General features: G+C 37.6%; 1 long non-coding RNA gene across 1 annotated transcript; it reads right to left on the bottom strand.

Annotated features, from left to right (window-relative positions):
- Positions 1 to 20,975: 20,975 nt before the first annotated feature.
- LOC145553205 (uncharacterized) lies at positions 20,976 to 23,731 on the bottom strand. Its single transcript, XR_014089489.1, has 2 exons — positions 22,774 to 23,731; positions 20,976 to 21,722 (listed from the first exon to the last, which is right to left on the bottom strand). It is a non-coding gene; the product is annotated as an uncharacterized LOC145553205 (long non-coding RNA).
- Positions 23,732 to 25,057: the final 1,326 nt, after the last annotated feature.

Below are 25,057 nucleotides of genomic sequence, written 5' to 3'. Positions count from 1 at the left end.
TTTCTAGAATGTTTGCAGTTTTAAAATCTGCTCTATAAAACATGGGGTTTGTTCATCTTTTGCAACTCATCATTGCAAAATGACACATATTAAACATAATAAGCATGCTGAAATTTCTGTGATTATTGCTCTGTCTACAAAGCTTTCCCATAAAAACAGATTTGGTGTGGTGGTGTAGATAAGAAGTTTGAGTCAGCGTAGAAGCCTCGCGGTCGTATTGAAAATACGAACCCTAACATCACAAAAGCCATTTTCTCTCTCTGTCCTGTCGGTCGTGCGGGTGCAACAATACGGCGATCAAATTCAGGCCTCCATTTGTCACTTCCATTCAAAACACTGTTGCTCACACTGAAATTTGCAATTTTTCTGAGCTTGCTTTTGTTTGTGTCGCCGAGTTTGGCGGCATGAGTCAGCCGATGCACGCTGGGTGTATTTGCTTATGTGAGATTTAAAACCCTTGGGCCCCGAATTTTAAAAGCTCAGGCCAACAGGAAAGAAAGTGTCGGCACAGACGGGGTGAGTAACGCTCCCCTGCTTTCCTTAATGCCGACAAGGTGACATTGAACACGCTCCCCAACTCACCAGCTGCGTCGCTGATGCTACACACCGGCTGGCTATGAAAGAAGCTTGAGGAATGTCTGCAACTGATAGAAGTTATCCGTTGTGGTGGCCAATGAGAAGTGTAGCTTGTCTTAATGTGCTTTCGCTTGCCCTGCCTGGGAAATTGAAGGCTAATAAAAGCAATTTGTAAGTTGGAAATTTTGAGCACTATCCAAACCTGGAAAAATTCAAGGAGGAAATTACTAAGTGATGTCGTGTTGACGGCTACTAAAAGCATCAGAAAAATATGAGCACATTTTTTGCCAAGCAAAATTGCAATACAATTTTCACAGTTTATCTTGGTTGAAAGCAAACCAGTTATTCACCCATTCATAATGTGTTCCACTGCTTATTGTTTGTTGGTTATTTCTTGAGTACATAGGGGGGGTTGTTGTTGTTTGGTTCTGTTTCATTTAATAGAACTATTGTGTTTCATCCTCTGACTTCTATAGTGAGGCGTTTGGTGTTTACTTGTTTTAGAATTACTAAGTTCTGAGAAAGTAGTAAAAAAAGATCATATTGATCACACGGTGATTAATCATGATCAACTCTGTAAGCTTGAAATGTAAAAGCGCATGTTTTCAAAAATAGTTGAAGTAAATGTTTTATTCACTGAATCCAAACATCTCAGTTTTTCATGTTTTCATATTGAGGAAAGTTGGAAATAAGTCATTTTGTTTCAAACATCATTTAGAAATGTTTGATATAAACAGGTTGTGCTTCGATGGAAGGATAACACACCATTGCAATAAGTGGACTACATACTACATTGGTTTTATCCAAATGTCCGTCGCAGTGTATGTGTGTATGTATATATATATTTTTAAGTTTGTTTTGTTGAAGAATTGTTTTGTCTCTAGTGCCCTTTATTTGAGATAATCCAACAGGAAGGGATCAAACAAGTCCATTAATGTTGACACGCCTACTTAGAACAATCTGATAATTCCTGCATGTTTACACTGCCATGAATCATGGCGTTGTTGATTAATGAGCACTTTCCTAATAGAAATAAATATGAATATCTTCCTCGTCTCAGCTTCGTCCCTCTCCCTCCCAGTATTTCCATTTCCAGGCTTCTAGAATCTTCCTGGACCTTGTAATATTAACATTTCTTAGAGTCAGTAAACTTGTTCGACTTTTACTAATGTATCCTGAGAGTATCTCTTGCATGTGGGTCAGGCGTCTAAACATGAAAATCCCGTGTCTTCTTTCTGACAGGAAGAACCACGATGCTAGCAGCACGGCGCCCCCTGCGGCGCTAATTCTTCCTTTCCTCCCGTTTGGTACGTTTTGAAAAAATGCAAAAGCCATCCCCTGGTTCGCTCCCCAGCCCTGCTTTTCTGCATTCATACCCCATTCTTTAAGCTTCAAATAAAACTTTTCGCCTGTCTTGGCAGCTGCTCATACTCCCACTGCTCATGAGGCATTTTGCACAGTGGGAGGTCAACCTTCTGTGAGTTATAGCGCACAGAAATAGAAATGTGAGGTTAACGTGACCCCCTCTGTTCTTTTACTGTGAGGTTTAGTGTGAGTCATTGTCACTGACACTGGTCCATGCATCAAGTCGATACAGGCAGCCTCCGTGACAAATCACTCCCTTTCTCCCTCGGAACGAGTCCGTCCTCTGACTCCGAGGCAACGCAGCCTTTCTGCATTTCAAATTTCCCCTGCGTTTGTTGGGTGTCTTTTGAAATGCAGCATCACTGCAGCGAAGCTGAAACTAAACTGGTTACGAACACGTTACATTAGTCCATCTTATTTCACGCGCTAAATGCACAAAGCACAGACCTCCTTCCCGGGATTTTGAGTGGGTGGGAGTTTCAACTTAATAACTGACAGGACTCCACGCTCGTTATGGGAGGCAGTTCAAGCGTCTTCATAATGTGTTCCAACTATGAAACAGACACAAGAGATAATTAAACTTTAAGCATTTCCTGTCATCGTACCTCCTGCTCTGCTCAACCTAACACGTATTAGTGATGGAGTAAAGATCGCTTCTTCCAAAACCAAGAGCAGACCTTCCACAGCCGAAAGTTTAGAGCTTTGATAATTTCAGGACATTGCTTTTTATCATATCACGAAAGTGCAAAAATTTACAGGAAAACGACCAACACGGAGTGAACGGCTTTGTTCACTTCCTTCTCTGGCATTTCTGAAACAGACTACAATTCTAAAACAGAGCAGAAAATCAACGTCGTGATTCACAACTGCTCCTTCTGTTCGCTGATTGGCCTGGGGATAAAAAAATAAAATAAAAATCTACCAGAGAGAATCCATGTGGAGGGGAGAAAGCCCAGACTTTGCTGCAAGACATTGAGACCAAGAGAGGTGAGTTGCCCTCCTGTCCCTGTTATGTATCATTAACTTCTGAGTTTGAGAGCAAGAAAAAAAGTTTTCTTCTTATTTCAAGAGGAAATGTGCATCCCTCCTTCAGGTTGTGTTCTTAAATTCTCTCTGTTTAAACACCTAAGCCCAGTGGTACATTGGAGAAGATATTCTGTGCTAATTTTTCCAGTTTTAGTTGCCTCATTTTGTCCAATTTTCTCTCTATTATCGTATTTGTTTTTTGTTTTTTTCTCTCAACATATGCAAACCCTCCCCTCTGTACACCTTTGCACCAGGAGAATATTAGTCAAAGCAAACTCTTACAGCTCTAAATAAACCTCCCATTAGCTGAAGATTGTTTTTCTCCTTTGAAGTTGCGTGTACGGCTAAAGGTAGAAATTTTCATTACAAGTCAGGAAGAAACAAAATGATGGGAGATAAATTGAAGCTCATTAAACACCCAAGAGAGGCAAAGGGAAGTCTTTTTTTGGGGGGAGATGTTAGGGGGATGTGCTAATGAAATCGCTGTAAATACTAAGAAGACAACAAAAGTCTCATCCCGGCAGATAGAAATGCATTTAAAACAGAAAATCATCTGAAATTTAAAACATTTTATATGCTTGAATTAAAAAAATACTTTAAATACAGAAAATAGAACATCAGTGGAAAATTAAAGAACTCAGGTTTTCCCACTTAGTTTAATGAATAGTCTGTAATTTTCATTATAAGTACACATCGACTAAGACAGACAGAATCTAAAGAAAAAAAAAGCCATTGCATGATTTTACAGGATTTATTGTTAATTTATATTATGTTAAATTCATGGGTTGTAGATAGATTTTAAAGAGTCATGCTTTCACTCCAGTGGTTGGGAAAGCTTTCTCAGGATCGTACTCAGTCTTCTTTCTTCAGACACATTGAGTGGAGTTTACACCAGAAAGTTCTAATTTGGTCTCATTTGACCACAGGACTCCTCTGGGTCATTCAAATGGTCACAGGAAATCTTCAGACGGGCCTGAAAATTAACAATGGCAAAAAATAGTAAGCAGACAATGGAAAAACATGACCAAAACACACCTGAGTCGGCATCATGTGATCCAATCATCTCAGTTTCAAAGTGTTGTTGTAAAACCCGATTACTGTGTCCCAGATCATTCGCGCTGTTAGCAACGACACTTGAGCAAATGTGACATGGCCTTGCGTTTCTTGAAAACATTCATTTATCGCCAAAGAGATTTTCTTTTTATCCAAATTGACATTTTTCCATTAAGCAAATTTATTTTTGTAATTCCAATTTGCGCAATTTTACAATCAATGGCAACGCAGCTATATAGAGCCAAAATTCTTGCTAGTTGGTGATCAAAAATGTCTTACAATAAAATGCAAAACAATTATTTAAAAATCACACAACATGATTTTTGGGATTTTTCTTGTCTTTCACAGTCAAAGTGTACCCACAATTAAAAGTTACAGAACTCTCCATTCTTTGTAAGCAGGGAAACTTGAAAATTTGCATCAAATATTTATTTCCACCACTGTACTCAGTCATTCTGCACATTAATTAATTGTCCAACCTACCAGTCTTCTGTCTCAAACTTGCAGCAGTTATTAAAGATTCAAACTGGTGTAAACCCACAGATAGTACACGTGTTGACGTCTCCAACATTTTCAGTTAACAGAAGGAAGTATTTTTGGTGTACCGGGGGGAGAATAATTGATTGTGACGTTCCTTCTTCAGTCTAGCACAATGCAGCCCAGTTTCAAGCCTACAGGGCATGCTTTATCAAGCTGAGAATAGAGGCCACCTCCACAAGTCCAAAGGTCAGGCCAGTAATGCCAGCTCATATTGCATTCTCTCAGCTAAAGAGGTGTGGTGGCTCTGGAAGCAGAGAAAGGGCAGGTTTGTGGTTAAAAGTTCAGCTAAAGGTCTCAAACACCATTTTCTTTGCTGTGTCTTGGTAGAAAACAGTTGCAGTGAAAGCATCAACATTCACGGATGAAATCTTGAAAACCGAGGCATGGCTTTTGAGGAGTACAGAATTGTGATTCACCTCGTCTGTATCGGGCATTTTGGACAGAAATGATGGTTAAAAAAAGGAATGAGTCCATCAAAATCTGTTTAGGGAATGTATCCAATTGATAGGAGCAAAATGTTCTAAAATGTACAACATTCTTGTAATGCATTTTCATTGTACTTACTGCACACTAGGCGTGTTATCGTTAACCATAGAATTGTGCAAATTGAAATCACGACAGTAAATTTGTTTACTGTTCATTTTTGGGAAAGTCCAAGTTTTTCGATTAAACGTTTTTGCACTAGGATGAGCAAATGTATCAAAGTAGATGCATTTCACAAAACTGCAACGGAACACTTTTTTTGCATCGCGTGATCAACAGCTGGACGCTACTACTGGCAGAGATGACAAAGAAGACGACAGGAAGTGGTAGGACTATAGCTTTTTGTTATTTTTTCAGACAATGTGCAGCTGGCTCCACCAGTGCTCTCACAGTTCACAGAGTTGTGGGTCATTATCAAAATGTTACATGTTCACAAAATATACGCCTTTTAGACCAATATTCACACGATACATGTAACCAAAGAATATTTTAAGTGACAAATGCACTTGATTTGCATAACAGCACTTGACTGTTCATAAAATACACTGCATTTCTTCAGATTTGGAACCAAACAGAAGTTTACTTTTATTTATGCTACCATGACGTGACACCAGTTTGAGATTAGCCTTATTTTTAAATCAAGCATCTCTTAGTCTTGTTATAATGAAGGAAATAGGTCGGAGCAACACTGTGAGAAGGACAAAAAAAAAAAAGTCTGCGCCCTCTCTCCATCTGTGCAAGACATTTACAGCCAACACCGCACCGGCAGTAAAGCAACAGATTTCATTAGAGATCCCTATCGTTGTCGTTCCCACAGCTTGTTCTCCTTTATCCAGACAGTGAGACGGTGCAGAGACATTCTCATAAAGACCAAAGACTCTGAACTGCTTCAACTCTGCAAAAAACCCATTTGTTAATAGGAATGCCAGGAACAGGCGGTGAATTACAGATATTAGACGGTGATCATTTTTATGCTTTTTCCACTTAAAAAGCTACAATCTTCCTGCACAATTGCACAACCAATGCTTTTAAAAGGAAAAAAAAAGATTAAAAAGTAGCCATAACCTGGTTCCCCAAGTGTAGAAAATACTCACAACACATCCAACATTTCAAAGTCATCGGTTCATTTTTCATTGTAATATTATCTTAGGCGGACATTTATTGCATCGTTTATCATTTATTGTGATAAGGTTCTGATTTGTGGTTGTTATGATAAATTTCTATTAATGACAATTTTATTTTTATTATAAATGTTTAATGTAAAGTTACACTATTTTTAGCTACACATTGGAATCTGTTGAACCACATGTCATGTGTTTTCTTAATTGTATTTTATTTTTAAGTCCCTTTCAGACTAGAGATCAACATGAGCCTCTCTAGATTAATCTGTCACAATTACATGACATATTCATGTCGTTTAATATGCATTTGTAAACTGATATGTTCTTTTTAGATTAGAAATGTTTTTTATATTGATCATTATTATTCTCTTTTTTGAGAGAAGCTTGTTAATTTGTCTGTGTTGAACTGTAATGTATTTATATTGATTGTAGCTTTAGCTACTACAGATGAAAACTGTCCTTTATGGCTAACTCTGACATATCATGAAAGGTGCATTGTCTCTTTCAAAATACATAAACAACAATATTGCTGCCTTAGTTAAATAAAATAAATTAAAAAAAAATCAAATTCCCCCTAAAACTCTGTAGTTGTTATTTTGCTATTTTCTCCACTGTTTGTTCATTGAGAGTATTAATAAATATAATTGCATTTGAGAATACTATTAATTGCAGCCAGGCTGTATAGCTTAGTTATGCTAATTTTACTTCTTTATATGACTGGTGTCCTAAATAAGTGAATTACAAATAGAAATGTTTTTCAAAAGCAGTATTTGTTTGTGAGGCACTGCATGTGATGCCATGCAGTCATAACCTGCGATTCCATTTCAAATGTGTGTAAAACTTTGTCAATATTCTGCTAATGCCAAAAAAATCCCCACAATTTTGCAATTGCAGTTTTTCCATTAAATAAACGCAGTTAAAATCACGTGAATATGTTTGTTCTCATGACATAGACTATTATCCTCCTTCTACTTCCCGTCATCTTCTTCTTTGTAGTTTGCAGCAGTAATCATGTGACTTGTGTGATGCAAAATAATAAAAAAAGTGTTTCTATTGCATTTTTGCAAAATAAACCAATTTTGATATGGATCAAAAACCACCTCATCCTACAAAAAAACAAGACTTTTGAAACAGCCACATTTCCATTAAGCAAATTTATTTTTGAAATTTCAAATTGCGCAATTATATGGTCAATGGAAATGCAGCTGTGCAGTTACCTAGAAAAGCAATAAATAATTCTTATCATCACATTCATTATCACAACGATACCACAAGATGTTGCGATAACACGTTCAGTCTGCCCCAACCTTAGATCATATGGTTATGAATTCACCAAATCACCGACTCCAAACTAGTTCTTTTGGGAGAATATCAGCTGGAATACTTGGCCTCCCTTGCTTTTTAAATCTATTATGAGTGTGTGGGTGTACATTGCTGGGGTTTTTTCTTTCAGTTTTTTTACCCACATTCACACACTCAGCGCGTACTGTGTGTGAATGAATCACAACACCAGCACCCAGCTGGGATTTAGCACCTGCGTAAATGCTTCTGTGGGGTCGGCTCATGTACAGTACACATCTGAATGTGAAGCGCTTGCTGCGAGTGTGAGTGTGCATTCAAGTGTGTGAAGCAATCAGTACAGCACAGCTTAACAGGTTGGCATATGAATAACGAGGTATACACACACTTGCACACATACAAACATAAATATATATACATGTACATTCCATTCATTTTCTTTCCTTTAGCTTCTCTTTAGACATTTTGTAGCCCTCTTTTCTATTTTTAGAAAGTATTTATTTCCTACATATCACAGTACAAGAAAGAAAAAACAAAGTAATGTGTGCGTGTGTGTGCGTGCGCATGTGTGTGTGTTTGCGTGCGTGCGTGCGCGTGTGTGTGAGAAGTGATGGTGAACTGAATGAATTAACACTGACATTATCAGCATGTGAAGAAATGAAAACAACAATCTAATAATAGTGACAGTAATAATACATCAGTAAATTATCTGTATCAGGCAGAAAAATACGAACATACATTCAATCAGTTAATAGAGTGGAAGTGGCAGCATTATGTACCGTATTTTCCGCACTATAAGGCGCACCTAAAAACCTTCAATTTCCTCAAAAGCCGACAGTGCGCCTTATAATCCGGTGCGCCTTATATATGGACCAATATTGAGCCACAACAGGTCTAACAACTACGGTAAGCAGCCGCCGACTTCATTTTCGCCCGTAGAAAAAGAAGTGCGCGGTGCATGCTGGGATAGTTGTCAGAACGCTGGTTTGTTAATAAAGTTTGGGGGGGGAGGAGTGAGAGACAGAGGCTGCGGCGCCAGCGTGTGGGTTGGTCTGTGTTACCCAGAAAGCAGTTGGGCACAATATCGCAACACCAACACCGTGAATGAAACAATGACTGGGGCAGCCTACTATATAAAGTACTCGGGGACTATTTCTTTACAAATGTCGATGTGTAATAATAGAGTACGGCAACCTAAACTGAAGTGTCTATTCTATGCGCCTTATATATGAAAAAAGTTTTAAAACAGGCCATTTGTTGAAGGTGCGCCTTATAATCCGGTGCACCTTATAGTGAGGAAAATACGGTAAAATAAACTTTTTTGGGTTTTACACCATGTCTTAATGTTGTTCCCTCATCAAAAACAGACCTGGAGTGTTGCCTTCTAAACTCGGCTCCTTCAGACTAGCCAGCAGCAATTAGCCAAAACCTAGTAGACCTGCGCATCGGCTGAGGTCATAATAGCAGCTACTCCTCAGTGAAACACTGGTAAAAACATTATTAAAGGGTTAATAGAGGAGCCATGTTGTGATGACTTCCTGATGTTTCAAAAAGAGTAGGAGCTTCTTAAAGAGACAGACACCCTTTTTCTAGGTGCTAAATTAGGAAATCAAATTTCTTTTAAGTCATATCCGATATGTACAGAAATTTTTAAAACAACTGAAGGTAACATAATTACTCGTTTGTTCTATAAAATGGTACTCTATGCCTGGAAAACACATAATACTTCCCCTTTAAAAAGTTATTTCCTCTAAGTGGAGTTTGTCAGATTATATACAGGAATTACATGGGATGAGAAAGGAAGGATAATACCAATAATAATATTTGCTGGGAGTACTGTGGATACCGCTTTATTTGATAAAAAGCCTTTTTGGACACTCACCCACCCACTGACTGGAAACATGAGCATGTTTATACAGAGTAAATGGAGAGGTTAGAGTAATAGAGTCTTACCCGGTGCGCTCCTCTCAGTGCCAGCAGCCAGATTGCATTAATGGCGTAAATGAATCAGGCCCTGGAACCTTGGAGGGCGTGTTAGAGTCGACAGTGTTTCCAGAGGGTGGGATATTCCCTGAACCTGCGTGACCTTGTAATGAATAACACAGGCGCTCCCGTGCTCAGCACTGTGGGGCCCTGCCTGCATTACACTGGTTATTGCTACAGGCTGGCTTTAATTGGCTGTCAGAGTACCGTGTTGATTTCTGGATCAGCTTGTCGTAACACAAGGTCGCAATGTAACCTGGCACACCGGGGAAGGAGGCAAGGTTAACACAGGCCTACCTGAAGTTCAGGTGACGTGCATCACCTTTGTTTTGCTGGAGTATTTAGTATTATTAGGAATTTACGTACGTTTGGCTTTAGCGGTGCTCAGGAGAATTCAGCTTCCGGAAAACTGCGAAACAGCCGAAACACCAGATGCATTTCCATTACAAATGGGCGCAAAAAACAACAACAAAAAAACCACAAATCTTCTGCTAATGTCAAAAAAAAAAAATCACAATTTTGCAATTGTGGTGTTTTTATTAAATAATAAACTGAATTTAAATCACACTTGAATAACTTTGTTCACACAATCAGTCATTTAAAAACATGCCATGCCATCATCATCCAACTACTTCCTGTTGTCTTCTTCATGGTTTACTCTTGTGGCAACATCTGGTTGTTGATCGCATGACTGGTGTGATGCAAAAGAGTTTTCATTTCAGTTTTTTATAATGAATCAATTTCTATACAGTAAAAAAAAAACTTAGCAAAAAATGAGTTTTTTCAATTAAGCAAATTTATTTTTCATATGTCAAATTGTGCAATTATATGGACAATGGAAACACAGCTGCTGAGGGCTAAAACCCGTCTGTTTACAGTTGCCCCATAAATAACCTCTTTTTGAAAAACTGTCTTATCACATTGTATTGCGTTATATTTTTGGAGTTGGATTCGTCACCAAACATTCTCGGTCGACCTGGAAACCGAAGCCATTTACATGCTTCAGGTATGAGATGCTACCCACCCGTTCCAAGTACATCTGCAGTTTTAGATATTTTAGGGTTTAAAACTAGTAATATCTGTAATATTAATTAATGTTTAATGAAGAATATAACCGTAAGGAGGCTCACTGTGGCACCACTGAATACCGTTCTGAACCAGGCTAAACTCTTAAGCAAAACTGATATTTACCTAATTTACATTCTAACTAAATTAAAGCCGGTATTTAAGTGAAAACATGACATAATTGGTGGCATAAGCCTGTTTTTGTTTTTCTAAATTCCAAAGTAATGTGAGACTCATTGTGCTAAACCAGTTTTATGAATGCTATTCTTTGTTGCTTTCTTTCTTTTACTAACATAAAGCTCTGGCAGTGGAGAGTCGGTCTGTTCGACAGCAGACTGCCTTAAGACAGACATTCAGCAAATTAATTGAAAGTGCATGAATGGCTGTAATTAGAGCTTTATCTGTATTACCTGCCAGCAGGAGCCGTTGTCACTGGACTCACAGGATGACTAAACATACAAATCTGAAGGGGTTGTAATTGATGTCCTAACAAACTGCTTAGTGAGACTTTTAAAAGCTGCTACGACTGTTTGCACGCACACAGACAGAGCAGATCTGTTGAGTGCTATTATTACCTACTGACATGAAGTGATAACGTAATTAAACTACCTTGGTGTGGATGCTGAACTCAGAGTTTAGCGGCTTTTGCTGCATGTTTGGAAGCAAATATAAGTATTGAATGTTTGTTTTTTTTAACTCCCCTCAAGCAGTATCCTACAACAGTTAACAGGCTACAAACTAATTTACTCTAATTTCTGAAATTTCTGTTAAATAAATATGCATGTTTGTCCTCAGGGTGAAAGCTTATAACTATCTATTGAATAAGTCATAATATAATTAAATTTAGTTTTATTTATGTGGAGCGATTTCACAACGTATAATATCTCAAGGCAATTCACAAAAAGTCGATTCAATCCATTCAGACAGATTCCAAGCTAAGTACATATGTGCCAGTTGATCATAGTTACCAAACAATGTTTATTACTGAATTTAATGAAACAAGTTTTCTTACAAAAGTAAACCCAGCAGACTGCATCAGGTTATTGACTTTCAGCATTTTTCACCAGTGGTAACTCCTCCTGTTGTGTCACTGAATGTGTTTCCGTTAAAAATGTCTGCAAATCTTTATTTATATTCTGCTGATGTAAAAAAACAATACACAATTTTGCAATTTCGGAGTTTCTGTGGAATAAGAAATTGAATTAAAATCACAAGCAAATAAGCTCAATCACGCAATAAGTCGTTAATCTTGTCAGCGGCGGATGTAAACACTTACATGAGTTACAATAATATAATTCAGCCATGACACTAGAGCTCATCATCTATCAGTCACCAGAGATCAGCAAACTCTGCCCCTTATACGTGGGTTTGGTACGAGGCGCTGTGGGGAAACTGTAGTCGGTGATTTTACAGAAAAGCTGTGGATTCAACATGTTGAAATGACGCACAACTTTTTATGAATGTGTGATGCTGTGAGAGCTCCGGTGGAGCCAGTCTGAATAATAAAAAAAACCCCATCAACCTCCTACTACTTCCTGTCATCGTCTTTGTCATTCTGCCAGTGGTAACATCCAGTTGTTGGTCACATGACTCGTGACCAAGTGTTTCCTTTGCAGTTTTGCAAAATACATCTATTTTGATATGACTGAAAAACTACCTTACACCAACACAAAAACGTACTTTCGAAAACACATGTTTTTTTTTCAACATCATTGTGCTACCATTAAGAGAATTTATTTAATTTGTGCAATTCTGAGGCTAATGGTGGAGAGGAAAAACTCCCATTTAACATTAAGAAACCTTTTCCTGAAGAAACAAAAGTTCTTTACAACCACTGAGTATCCTACAGAAACGAGCCATTAGAATCATCCATAATGTTGGTTATTATGAGCACACAAATCCGTTGTTCTTAAAATCTAGAATTCTTAAATTTGATAATCTGGAATTTAAAACTGCTCAAATTATGTTTAAGGCATCTAATAAACTGCTACCTGAGCTCATACAGAGCATGTCTTTTGAAAGAGAAGGGGGGATAACTTAAGAAGTTACCAAACATTAGGATTTGTAGTTTACAAACGACAAGAAAGAGCCTTTGTATTTCACTTCATGGGGTAAAGTTATGAAATAAGTTAAATGAGGAGTTAAAACAAAGTCAAAATTTAATACAATTTAAAAGGAAATATAAGGTTATTTTCACAAGGTACAGAAATATGGGTGAGCGATAGCACTAATGTGTATGTGTGAATTGAGGTTAACGCATAGGAGTGTGTGGGTGTGGATGTATATTCTTAGACATATGTAAACCCAGATGAAATGGAAAAAATGCTTTTCTTTTAATTTGATTTAATCATGAGGGTCCATCTGAAAATATTGTATGAGTTTAGGAGTTCATGAGTTTCTTCCTTCTTTTTGAACATAAGGTTATTGTGCAAAAATATGCATCTCTTGCATTCTTTGTTCATGTGTGTGATTTTATACTTCTATCATGTTCGAAATAAAGAAAGAAAAAAAAACACCTCCAGCAGAAGCAGAACATGGCTCTGACTGATCGGTCATCTGAACACAGAGGAAATAGAAGGTCTGACCTTAGAGTAGTTTCTACGCTCAAGAAAAATAAAAAGAGTAATAAAAAGTTCATGTCAGTAGTAACTCCTTTTTTTGGCTTGTGCTGGGAAAGAAACAGCTAAACAGATAAAAACTGACACAAATCTTAAGTCTCTGAAAAAAAAAAGAAGAACAGAGTCTTCGATCATCAGGAAAGTTAAGTTACAGGCAGCAGTAGCTATCTGTCACACTAACTTCCATGAACACTAGAAACCGCAGAGAGAACATGAAGTTTAAAGTTTACATCAACATTTAATAATATAAGATTGGAGAGTAGTTTGTGATCGTATGACAGAACCTAAATATTTCATTCATGTGACATGTTCTTTTCAAAAAGGACAATCAAACCTTAAATATGTTTATTTGAATGTGCCATGATGTGATGTGAGTACAGACCCAAATGCAGCAAGCGAGGAACCAGGAAGTAAGATGAAGATGACTTTAATGGTGAATAGGCAGCTCATACAGTCCAAGGAACATGCGGCGCGGCAGAGTGGAAGCTAGGCTCAGCACCGGTAGCAACAGTACAGGAATAAACTGACGAAGGGAGCTAACGCCGTCACAGTACTTAACCAGTTCAACTGAGACGACGAAACGACAGACCAACGACACGACAGGGTTGACACGACTACGATCCGACAAGAGACAAAGACAACAGGTAGGATTAAATATACCGGGAGGGTAATCGGAATGAGACACACCTGGGAAGCAATCAACAGGGAAGACAGGACAGGAACAGGACTAAATACAGAAAACCTCAAAATAACTACACAGAAACACAAAACACAACAGAATGTCTGAGTCGCCCTATTAAACCCACTCCTAATCCCACATGACAAGATTTTCCCCAACAGTTTCTTGCAATTTTTTTTTTTTATAAACTCATATTTTTGCACAGTATCAAGGCGTCGCTCATCTCTTCATTTGAAGCACACTGTATTCTCCAGCGGGTCATTGTTTACGACTAGAAAAGCATCCGGCTTTCTGGAACCCTGAGAAAGAGCTGTTGGTGGAAAGGTCACACCCATGCATTCACACGCGCTCATGTGCACACACACACACACACACACACACACACACGCGTATATCTGCACACAGATCTTACACAGACAAAGCTACAAACACAAAGGTCAGATTTGCCTTGATGGGCATCGATGCTGGAACTATTCCCCCTTTTCTCCATCTAAAGGAGTTTTGTGTGTGTTTGAAAGAGAGAGTGCTTGTGCGTGTGTTTGTGTGTAGCTGAATGGATAATAAATTCCAGTCACAAAATTAGTAACTGAAGGGTTTTAATCAATTCAACTAGAAATCTCAAAATATCTGTAGAACTGTTTGTGTTTATTTGCCAGTTACACTGGAGCTTTTTTTGTTTTTTTTGTTTGCTTTAACTTGATAAACTGAAAGGCATTTTAGATATTCATATGAACAAAACAGCAGAAACAATAAAATAAATTAATTGGGAAGTCTCTGTGAACAAAATGGTCCTTCATAAAAAAGACCACTGCACCAGACTGAAGACTTTTGTCATCCGGTTTTTAGTAGAAAGACAGCGAAAAAAAGATAAACCATAAATTATTCAAATAGAAATTAATGAGCTTGCTTGCTTTTATTATGCAACTTATTTATTGCTTTTTGCGACAGGCCAAACAATAACGTTGTACACTTGCTTTTTTCATACAATGTACTTTATTAAATCTAAATGGAGCAAATAGGGAACCATTTAACTACCTGAGCTCGGAAATTAATTAAGAAGTAGTATCTTAAGAATGTTTTTAGCTTAATGTAAAATGTGGCATAGTGGCAATTATATCTCATCAAAACCAGAACATGTTTAAACGGGAAGTTTGTCACCTTGAAAAAACAGAGTTAGAAAATGTGCAGTTAGAGGAAATCAGTTTATGCATTTTTAAGAAGTCGTAATCTGTCAAGGAAATTAAAACAAGAAACTTTCTTGTAGTAACGAGACGAAATCTCATCTCGACAAAAGTTTTGATACGTTTTGCATCTCTTTATAACAACATAGTTTTTCATCAAACAAAAAACTCTGCCTGAATTTCCTTCGTAGCTCTGGCAGTAAAAGGCTTTTGCTAGCAAAACCCCTGCTGGCTCTGTGTGTCCTGGGCTGTGAGCTCAGGTTTGTGTCGGTTCACCGCTTGGCGAGGCTTGGGCACTTAACTTGTTTAGTTCACTTTTCAATGATGTTGAAATTGTTATGATGTTGAATTTGCACATGATGTCTGTCACTGTGGTTTCTCAGTTCTTTTTTTTAATCTCTGCAGGTGTAGAATCAGACTTTCTAAAGCAGTGTCTTATAATCTCTCTATCCTCCACTCTATCTCCTTTCCCTTTTAAACTTTTCCTCCACCTTTTCCCCTTCCTGTTACCCTTTCTTTTTCATCGCTGTCTCCATTGCATTTGAAATAAACCCAAAGCAATTCTAAAAAGGTTTTACATATGAAGTGGTTTTACAGCTCCCAGCTCTTTATCAATATCAGCGATCCATAACAGATCTTGTCATCTTAGACTTAAAGACAGTCAATGTCGACCCAAGCAAACAAAAAACGGGTTGAATCCATCACACTTAACTTATTGTAGGATACTAAATGTTGTATCCAAATAGTCTTGTGTAACTGCAATGTTGTAAAGACAGATAATTTACTGAGGACTGAGATTTGAAATGTTAAAAAAAGGTCACTCTTAAGATTCAGTAAAATTACCTTTGGAATCACAAAATTATCCTCATGTATTTGTATTTATGGATATTCTATTTGTCACCATATTGAGAAAACTCATCAGAAAAGATTCAAAGTGTCTTTTCTGCTGTTTAAAACGGAACAAATTCCATTTTAAAGTTTTATACTAACATCAAGTTCAGCTCTGCTGCCTCTAACATTCTGCATAAAAGTGGATCTTTGGAAAGAGTCCCGACAAGACGCAGATTAATTAAGCTTAGATCAACGAACTTTATAAGATGGAGAAACAGCTTATGTTGCGCTGAGCTACCTAACCTCTGTGGAAGTCAGCAGTCCTGTTTGAAGAAACAATGCTCAGTTGATTAAGCTTTGTGTCACATTATAAATCACTTTCTTTACCTTGCAAGCTTTTTGTTGTAGATGATGTCTGGAGTGCTGATCCCTCGGCTCAGGGCAGCACAGAGCCAGCGCTGGTGTTTCTTGAGGTAAACAGAATCGCTGCTATGTTCTGATGACTGGAGAGAAGACTTTTCAGAAGTGCTTACTTTGAATCCATAAAAATAGTTGAGTTCCTTTTCTTGTCTGCAGTAGTAGTTTGTTTTAGTCCGCGTCTCCAGCTGAGCTCTGTGCAGGAACGCTTTGGTTTGCATACCAACTCTGAATCATCTCGTCGCCTTGGGCCAGAATGCAAAACCAAATTAGCTGGATAAAAATAAACACATTTTAACACCAAAGTCCATACGCTAGAACTCGAGACTCAATTCTATACTCAGGAAAAGCTGTTTTATGTTCCACCTTTCAGTGCTTTCTCTTCTATAGGACGTTGTTCTTTACATGGTTGGCGGATTGCTGAACAAACACCAGAATATTGTGGTAGTTAGCAGTAGCACCGTCATCATGATACAGCCACTGCAGCTACTAAGATATAAAACGAAAGCAAATAAAAATAATGACGTTATAGGTCAGGATAATATGTCACTAAGACAGAAGCTTCATACCTGTAAGGTTGACGGTTCAACTATCCTTTGGGGCCGTTATGTGTGGAGATTGCATTTTCTCAGAGTGCTCTGGTTACCGACTTTGGGGTAAAAATCATGAATAGTAAATTGACTATTCTGAATTAGACTTATTTATAAATCTCTGGTTTTGGAAATAACATTGTCTCAGAGGTCTTATGTCTCGTGTGTCCAGTGAATTACTTCGGTCTATACATATGACCCTATGATCAATTTATTCCTCTTTAACATCTTGAAATATGAACCAGCGACCTTTGTAACTGTGGTCAAGACACGGTGGGTTTGGAAAATTAATAAGTAATGAATAAGTGCAATGACCTTTAGTTTTCTTACCTGTAGCAGTAATATCTCACTGTGGGCTTGTTGAAATAGTAATTACATTTGCAAAGTGACGAAAAGCTAACAAGCTAGTCAGACATTCCTGCATCGGCCTCATTCGCTAATTTGACAGGGTAATATTTTGACTCCACCAAAATATTGTTCTACACAAGGAACATGCCAAACATTTTGTTGCACAACAAACAATTTAGCGTAATATCAGATTTCAAGCTACTGAGTAGACGTGTTCAGAATGCTGTGTGATTGTTAGATTGTTAGCCAGTTAGCTGACCCTGTTGACCTGTGGTCAACAGGGTCACCCTGGACAGGTCGCCAGTCCATCGCAGTTAAGAAAGCAAAAAATAGGAGAAAAAACATAAAACAGCTGTGGAATTTCACATTAAAGTTGATTCAAAAATGTGACAGTGATTTCATGTTTTTTACTGTCCAGTAACTTCCCTGTACCCATTCCGCTGGCCTGAATGGTTCACAGCCAGTCTTTCAACACCAGTTTGCAAAGAGCCTGTGTGATTCAGCCGGGGCTTAATTGAATAGGAGCTAAAGGGCATGGCGTTCCCCTACGGTGCCGACTCTAAATGCGGCCTCACTGGAGGAAAACTGAGGGGAAATCGAGCTCGGAGACACTGCGAGAGACACACAGAGAAAGAGGGCAAGACGACTATAAATTTGACATTCCTCAGAGAGATTCAATTGGAAGAATGAAAGAGAAGGAGAGCGTGGCTAAATGTGGGCTCCCCGGTGAGACCGGACGAGCTTGGGAGAAAAGGAAATGAGAACGAGGAAGAGAAAGAGACTTTATCTGGATGTGTGCCTCCCGAGCGAGCGAAAGTCTGCAACCTGGGGAGCTGTCCTTGGTCTGCAGTGAGCCGCTGGCAACAAACCAAGCGAAGCAGTTAGCATTAAGCACACGGTGAAGGGCTCAGGGCTCATACTTCTCCTTTCCGTCACTGTCTACCAGTTAATCCGTCTCCCTCCCTTCCATTCGACCTCCTGTCAAGCCGTCTGTAGAGCTGTGACATGAACAGTTACTGCGACGTACAGAGTGCAGCTGAAGGCAACGGAATACAACATCCCACGGTGTCTCTGTTTATCTGGTTTGTGTTCGCCACATTACGACGATCCTCCAGTGCTTACCAGCTGTCTGTTTCCAACACGAGATGAGAGTCAAACACTCCTTCCCTGTTGCTGAAGTCCCTAACAAGAAGCTTAATGTTTCAGATCTTCAAATAGCTACTATTAGATAACGAAAACTTGAGTGAATAAGGCTGTATTTTCCATCATGAAGAGAAAAAATGGTAAAACGGAAAATGTTTCCATTGACCACACAATTGAGCAAAATTGAATTACGAAAATAAATGTGCTCAATGGAAACGCAACAATGAAAATAAAATAACACATTATTCAATAAAATGCTTGTGCGCTACAATGAGGTGGTTTTTCGGCTCTATCTTATGGAGAGCCATTTCAGCCAAAATTAAATAAATAAATAAATGGGTGAAATAAATAAAAAATGAGTAAAATAAATCAAAAAATGAAGAAAATGAGTGAAATAAATAAATAATTTGTTAAATAAATAATTTAGCTTTTTCATTAACCCATTTTTCATTTATTTATTTTTCATATTATCAATTTCTCAATTTCCCTTTTTCATTAATCTATTTTCATTTACCCACTTTTCATTAATCTATTTTTCATTTAACCATTTTTTAATTTAGCTTTTCATTAACCCCATTTTCATTTCTTTATTTTTCACATTATCAATTTCCCAATTTCTCTTTTCATTTATCTATTTTTTATTTATCCCTTTATCCATTTACCCATTTTTCATTAATTATTTTCAATTAACCACTTTTCAATTTCCCTTTTTTATTAACCCAATTTTTTCATTTATTTATTTTTCCGATTATCAATTTCTCTATTTCTCTTTTCATTAATCTATTTTTCATTAATCTATTTTCATTTGTCCATTTTTCATTTATTCCTTTATCTATTTACCCATTTTTCATTAATCTATTTTTTAATTTAATCATTTTCCATTCCTTTTTCCATTAACCCGATTTTCTATTTCCCAGTTTCATTAATCAATTTCTCATATATCCCTTTTTTATTTACCCAATTTTCTTTTATCTATTTTTCATTCAACATTTGTTTGAAAAATCTTTACTTTTCCCATTTTCCAATTCCCCTTATTTATTTAGTATTTCCTTATTTTCTTATTTATCACATTCTATTTCCCCGCAAACTTAGGGAAAAAATAAATGCAAATGAGGAGAGGCACGTCATCAGGCTACAACTTCCCCAATTGGTTGGTTAGCGTCACACCCATACTTTGCTTCAAGAAAGATGGCGACCTACTAACGGGTTATCAATAAGCTGAAGCTCATTAACTTCATTAGAAATAGTGTTATTACTCCTGACTTACTTCTCGTGTGGCCGCTCAGACAGAACGTGTTTCAGTTGGCGGCTCTCATGGACTCAGAGCTTCACCGTCGGGAGTTTTTATAGTTTGAACGAAGCGGCCGCTGAAGTTGGCTTACGATTGAAGGTTCGGGACACCTTCGTAGCTACCAGCTGTGATCCAACTATAAGGAGCAACTTTACTGTACATCGTAAGTGAACTGCAATATCCAGAGGCAGCTCTACGGAGCATCGAGCTGAAAGAATGAGAGTGGAGAGCCTTGGAGATCTGCGTCGGAGGCCATCTTTCAGACATGCACCGCTGCTGTCCGTCCAGGATCCTCCGGTTGCCCAGACGTTGCACGGTAAGCTACTAACGTTGATGTTTGTTTTCCAACTACAGTCATATTTAATCAATAGGGCTCAATTACGATCGCGGGAGTTTTTGAGTTGATCTCGGCAATAGGTGACAAACTGAACGTCTCCAGGATGTTGAGACCAGCACGTCCTCTGATCCAATACATCTTATTAAGGATAAAATCAACAAAACGTCTTCAAATTAATGGCCCAACAGGTTGATTAAAGACAGTAAAAAGGTAGGAGTGGTTTCGAGTCGATCGCCTTGTTTTACCTTTGTAAACAGACAACCGGAATACAGTGACATTTAGTGAGGGTACAGAATGGATAAAAGCTGAACTCCTGCTACAATCTTTGCGTCTCTTGGTTACATCCCTGAGGTGTGCCAAGTGTGGCCCACATGCATATGCACTGTTGAAAATGAGAAGCTGACATCCACAAATGACATTGAAATAAATTCTAGTCCAACTTCTGGTTTGTTGCGATTCCTCTGGATCCTGTTGGAGGAAAAATATACCAACTTCACAAGATGTGGCTGTAACCCAACTCCTGTCAGTCTGAAGTTTCTCATATTTAGGTCATCAAACCAAAGTTCAGATCTACCATAACTGGTTCCATCGCCACCAGGTCAAAAGTACAGCTTTTTGGCACAGCACATTCATTAATGTTTCCATCATGTATGTTTTCAGATGCAGACCATCCTGCAGGCCTCTGGTCTCAGTGTTTCCCTTCAGACTCCCAGTGGGCTCACAGCTTCAGGATGACCAGAGACCTTCAGCTTTCTGGAGCAGGAACACTCGGCCAAATGCACTGGTGACACATTCATTTTAAAAAATGTGGCTGTTCTTATACCATTGATATGCATTAACAGTCTGTATTTACTGTTTGAATAAACAAACTGATTATTATGAAATCTGTGTTCCTTCTAATATGTGAAGTTCTAATTTAATCAAATCTCATGTTTTCACGTCCCAGAGACAATAAAATGATCGTTTGTTTGTGGCTTAAAATAAAGGAAGCGATCTTAATAGAACAAAGCTACAAAAATAGAATACAGATTGAAAGTTTTGGACCTGTTTTATTTTTTGGTTTCATTACACTGAAGATTCTTCAACATGAAGCTAAACAGTGAGTGGAGTACCTTGTATGTATGACAACGTAGAAATGAACAAACATGACATATTGGGTTCTTAATAGCAACCCTAGCAGTTATTTTACACAGCTTGGTTTATTGAATAATGATTGTGTTCATTTACGGACGCCTTCAATTGGAAATCTGCAATCTGAAGCGTCAGTGAAATACTTTAACCAGTCAGTCTTCAGGTCGTCTGACCTGCATGTTTCAGGCCTCAGTAAATGTCTGATGGATGAGCTAATGCTATCGTTTGTATCAGGGGCTCTGGAACAAACACTTTAAAATGTTAATGTCTTGTATAACAGAGTGATATAGACAAATGTTTTCATCTCACTGTGTCATTTCCACTCTATAGCTGAAGTTCATCACATTTCTGGATGTTCTGTGTTTCAGTTAAATTGAAGTTAGCAGGTTTTTAATCAGGGCCACAACACCCTGTGTGTGTTGGGTTTAAGAAAAGAGGCTGCTCTATTGAGCACCAGCATTCATTTTTCCTCTGATGTTTGGGTGAACTCTTCTCTGTGGAGGTCGGCCGTCTCTCTGGTTCTTCCTGAAGGAGACCCATCAGGAGTTCTGGTGCTGCTCACAGTGCAGACGGTTCTCCTCACTGTTCGCCGTGTCAGCCCTGGTCCCTCTCAGCCAGGATCTCCAGTCATTCTGTTCCTTCACCCTTGAATAAACATAACAGAATATGTTCTGGGTGTTATTTATGATTCATTTGTTAATTGAAACAATGTTTAGTATCAAAATAAGATTAATTTATTTCCTTAACAGTTCCTTCTCCTGTTCCCTCAGAAGGGCAGAGTTTAGGAGTAACTAATTACATTTACTTAAATATAGTTGAGTAACTTTTTGAAACTCAAATGAACTTTTAGGAATACTCTTACTATGCTGAACTTTTTACTTTTACTCAAGTCATTTTATTATGAAGCATCACTATTATTTAAACTAATTTTTCATTTTGTCTTTAAAATACCAAAATTTCCACTGAACTTAATATTTTGGGCCTTCTAATTGTGTATTTTTTTTAGATATGAAATAATGATAACTTGATCAGTTACTCAGTACTGATCAACTTTTTACCAAGTGCTTCTTTACTCTTGTTTAATTTCTTATTCAGCTATGATTTACTTTGAGTAAAAACATGTTGAAGTGCTACTGTTATTCCTGGAGTATAAATTGTGGGTCCTCTGTCCACCTCTAAGGAACAGTAACCACATGTTGAGGCACACGTTGACCAAAAACAGGCAAACTAAGGTGGTCAAGTTATACATACAAAGAAATACTTAAATTAATAGTCATATTTACTTTATATGCATGTGGGCCACACTTGGCACACCTCAGGGATGTAAGTAACCAAGAGACGCAAAGATTGTAGCAGGAGTTCAGCTTTTATCCATTCTCCATTCTGTACCCTCACTAAAGGTCACTGTATTCCGGTTGTCTGTTTACAAAGGTAAAACAAGGCGATCGACTCGAAACCACTCCTACCTTTTTACTGTCTTTAATCAACCTGTTGGGCCATTAATTGAAGATGTTTTGTTGATTTTATCCTTAATAAGATGTATTGGATCAGAGGACGTGCTGGTCTCAACATCCTGGAGACGTTCAGTTTGTCACCTATTGCCGAGATCAACTCAAAAACTCCCGCGATCGTAATTGAGCCCTATTGATTAAATATGACTGTAGTTGGAAAACAAACATCAACGTTAGTAGCTTACCGTGCAACGTCTGGGCAACCGGAGGATCCTGGACGGACAGCAGCGGTGCATGTCTGAAAGATGGCCTCCGACGCAGATCTCCAAGGCTCTCCACTCTCATTCTTTCAGCTCGATGCTCCGTAGAGCTGCCTCTGGATATTGCAGTTCACTTACGATGTACAGTAAGTTGCTCCTTATAGTTGGATCACAGCTGGTAGCTACGAAGGTGTCCCGAACCTTCAATCGTAAGCCAACTTCAGCGGCCGCTTCGTTCAAACTATAAAAACTCCCGACGGTGAAGCTCTGAGTCCATGAGAGCCGCCAACTGAAACACGTTCTGTCTGAGCGGCCACACGAGAACTAAAGTCAGGAGTAATAACACTATTTTCTAATGAAGTTAATGAGCTTCAGCTTATTGATAACCCGTTAGTAGGTCGCCATCTTTCTTGAAGCAAAGTATGGGTGTGACGCTAACCAACCAATTGGGGAAGTTGTAGCCTGATGACGTGCCTCTCCTCATTTGCATTTATTTTTTCCCTAAGTTTGCGGGGAAATAGAATGTGATAAATAAGAAAATAAGGAAATACTAAATAAATAAGGGGAATTGGAAAATGGGAAAAGTAAAGATTTTTCAAACAAATGTTGAATGAAAAATAGATAAAAGAAAATTGGGTAAATAAAAAAGGGATATATGAGAAATTGATTAATGAAACTGGGAAATAGAAAATCGGGTTAATGGAAAAAGGAAATCACAAAATGTTTAAATTAAAAAATAGATTAATGAAAAATGGGTAAATAGATAAAGGGATAAATGAAAAAATGGACAAATGAAAAATAGATTAATGAAAAATAGATTAATGAAAAAGAGAAATAGAGAAATTGATAATCGGAAAAATAAATAAATGAAAAAATTGGGTTAATAAAAAAGGGAAATTGAAAAGTGGTTAATTGAAAAATAAATTAATGAAAAATGGGTAAATGGATATGGAGAGCCATTTCAGCCAAAATTAAATAAATAAATAAATGGGTGAAATAAATAAAAAATGAGTAAAATAAATCAAAAAATGAAGAAAATGAGTGAAATAAATAAATAATTTGTTAAATAAATAATTTAGCTTTTTCATTAACCCATTTCATTAACCCAAATAAATGAAAAAATGGGTTAATGAAAAAGCTAAATTATTTATTTAACAAATTATTTATTTATTTCACTCATTTTCTTCATTTTTTGATTTATTTTACTCATTTTTTATTTATTTCACCCATTTATTTATTTATTTAATTTTGGCTGAAATGGCTCTCCATATTCATGTGGGATTTTAACTGTTTCTTATTTAATGGAAACATCGCAGTTGCGAAATTGTGGTTTTTTTTTCAACATTAGCGGAATATCGATAAAGTTTTGCTCACAGTTGTAATGGAAACGCAGCTGACTGATACCTGAGAACGGCCCCAGCAGGGAAGCAGGTCATTTATTTTACCAGAAAATGTTGAATGGAGTTTTGTTTAGAGGAGGTGATGAACAGACAGGGACTGAGCTGCTGCTGTGTCCATGTTTGTGATCAATTCTCTGTTGAACAGACTTTAATTATTCAAATTTGTCAAACTTCATCTGACTTTGAAGTGGTTATAATTAAGAGTTGGGATGTAAATGCTGTGAAATCATCTCAGATTATGTGTTCGAAACACACATTTGTAAATCCAGTTCTCCAGTTGAGAAAATAAAGTGTGTAAGCGTAATTCCTTAGAAATTGTTCCAGTTACACCTTTTATTGAGTTGTAATGGCAATGAAAGATAGAAAGTGCATGTTCTGCAACAGAATCATTGGCTATAGTTTTATTGTAAAAAAACAAACAGTTTTTACACTATTGTGAAATAGTTTTTTCTAATACATTATACTGTGCCAGCCTAGTACTGCCCCTGCTTAAAAAAACATTGTGTCAATTGTTTTCTCTAAATAATTCAACAATGCTAAAACCTGTTTTGTTACATAAGTCAGAATTATTGAGCAATGCATGATCTTCGAGAGAACACAGTGAATTAACAGGAAGCTCTGCTGCATGTTCTAGTCAACATGACATCACATATTCTACTTATTTTATAGTCTTTATAGATTTTTTTATTATTTCTGTATTGATTTAAAAATACATCTATACATTTACTAAGCACTCTGGGATTTTACTGAAGTAGCTTTTAAAATCATGTTTGATTTATGTCTCTAGAAAGTCTTCCAGGTGCTCCAGTTCTTTCAGCTTCTTGTGTGTCGATCCAGCTTCCAGTCATTATGCTTCTGGCTTCCAGATC

The sequence above is a fragment of the Poecilia reticulata genome, chromosome 10 (assembly GCF_904066995.2).
Source record: "Poecilia reticulata chromosome 10, P_reticulata-male-v2, whole genome shotgun sequence".
In the NCBI taxonomy this organism is placed as follows: Eukaryota; Metazoa; Chordata; class Actinopteri; order Cyprinodontiformes; family Poeciliidae; genus Poecilia; species Poecilia reticulata.
The sequence above is the reverse complement of the archived record's forward strand: the minus strand, read 5'-3'. Positions and strand labels throughout refer to the sequence as shown.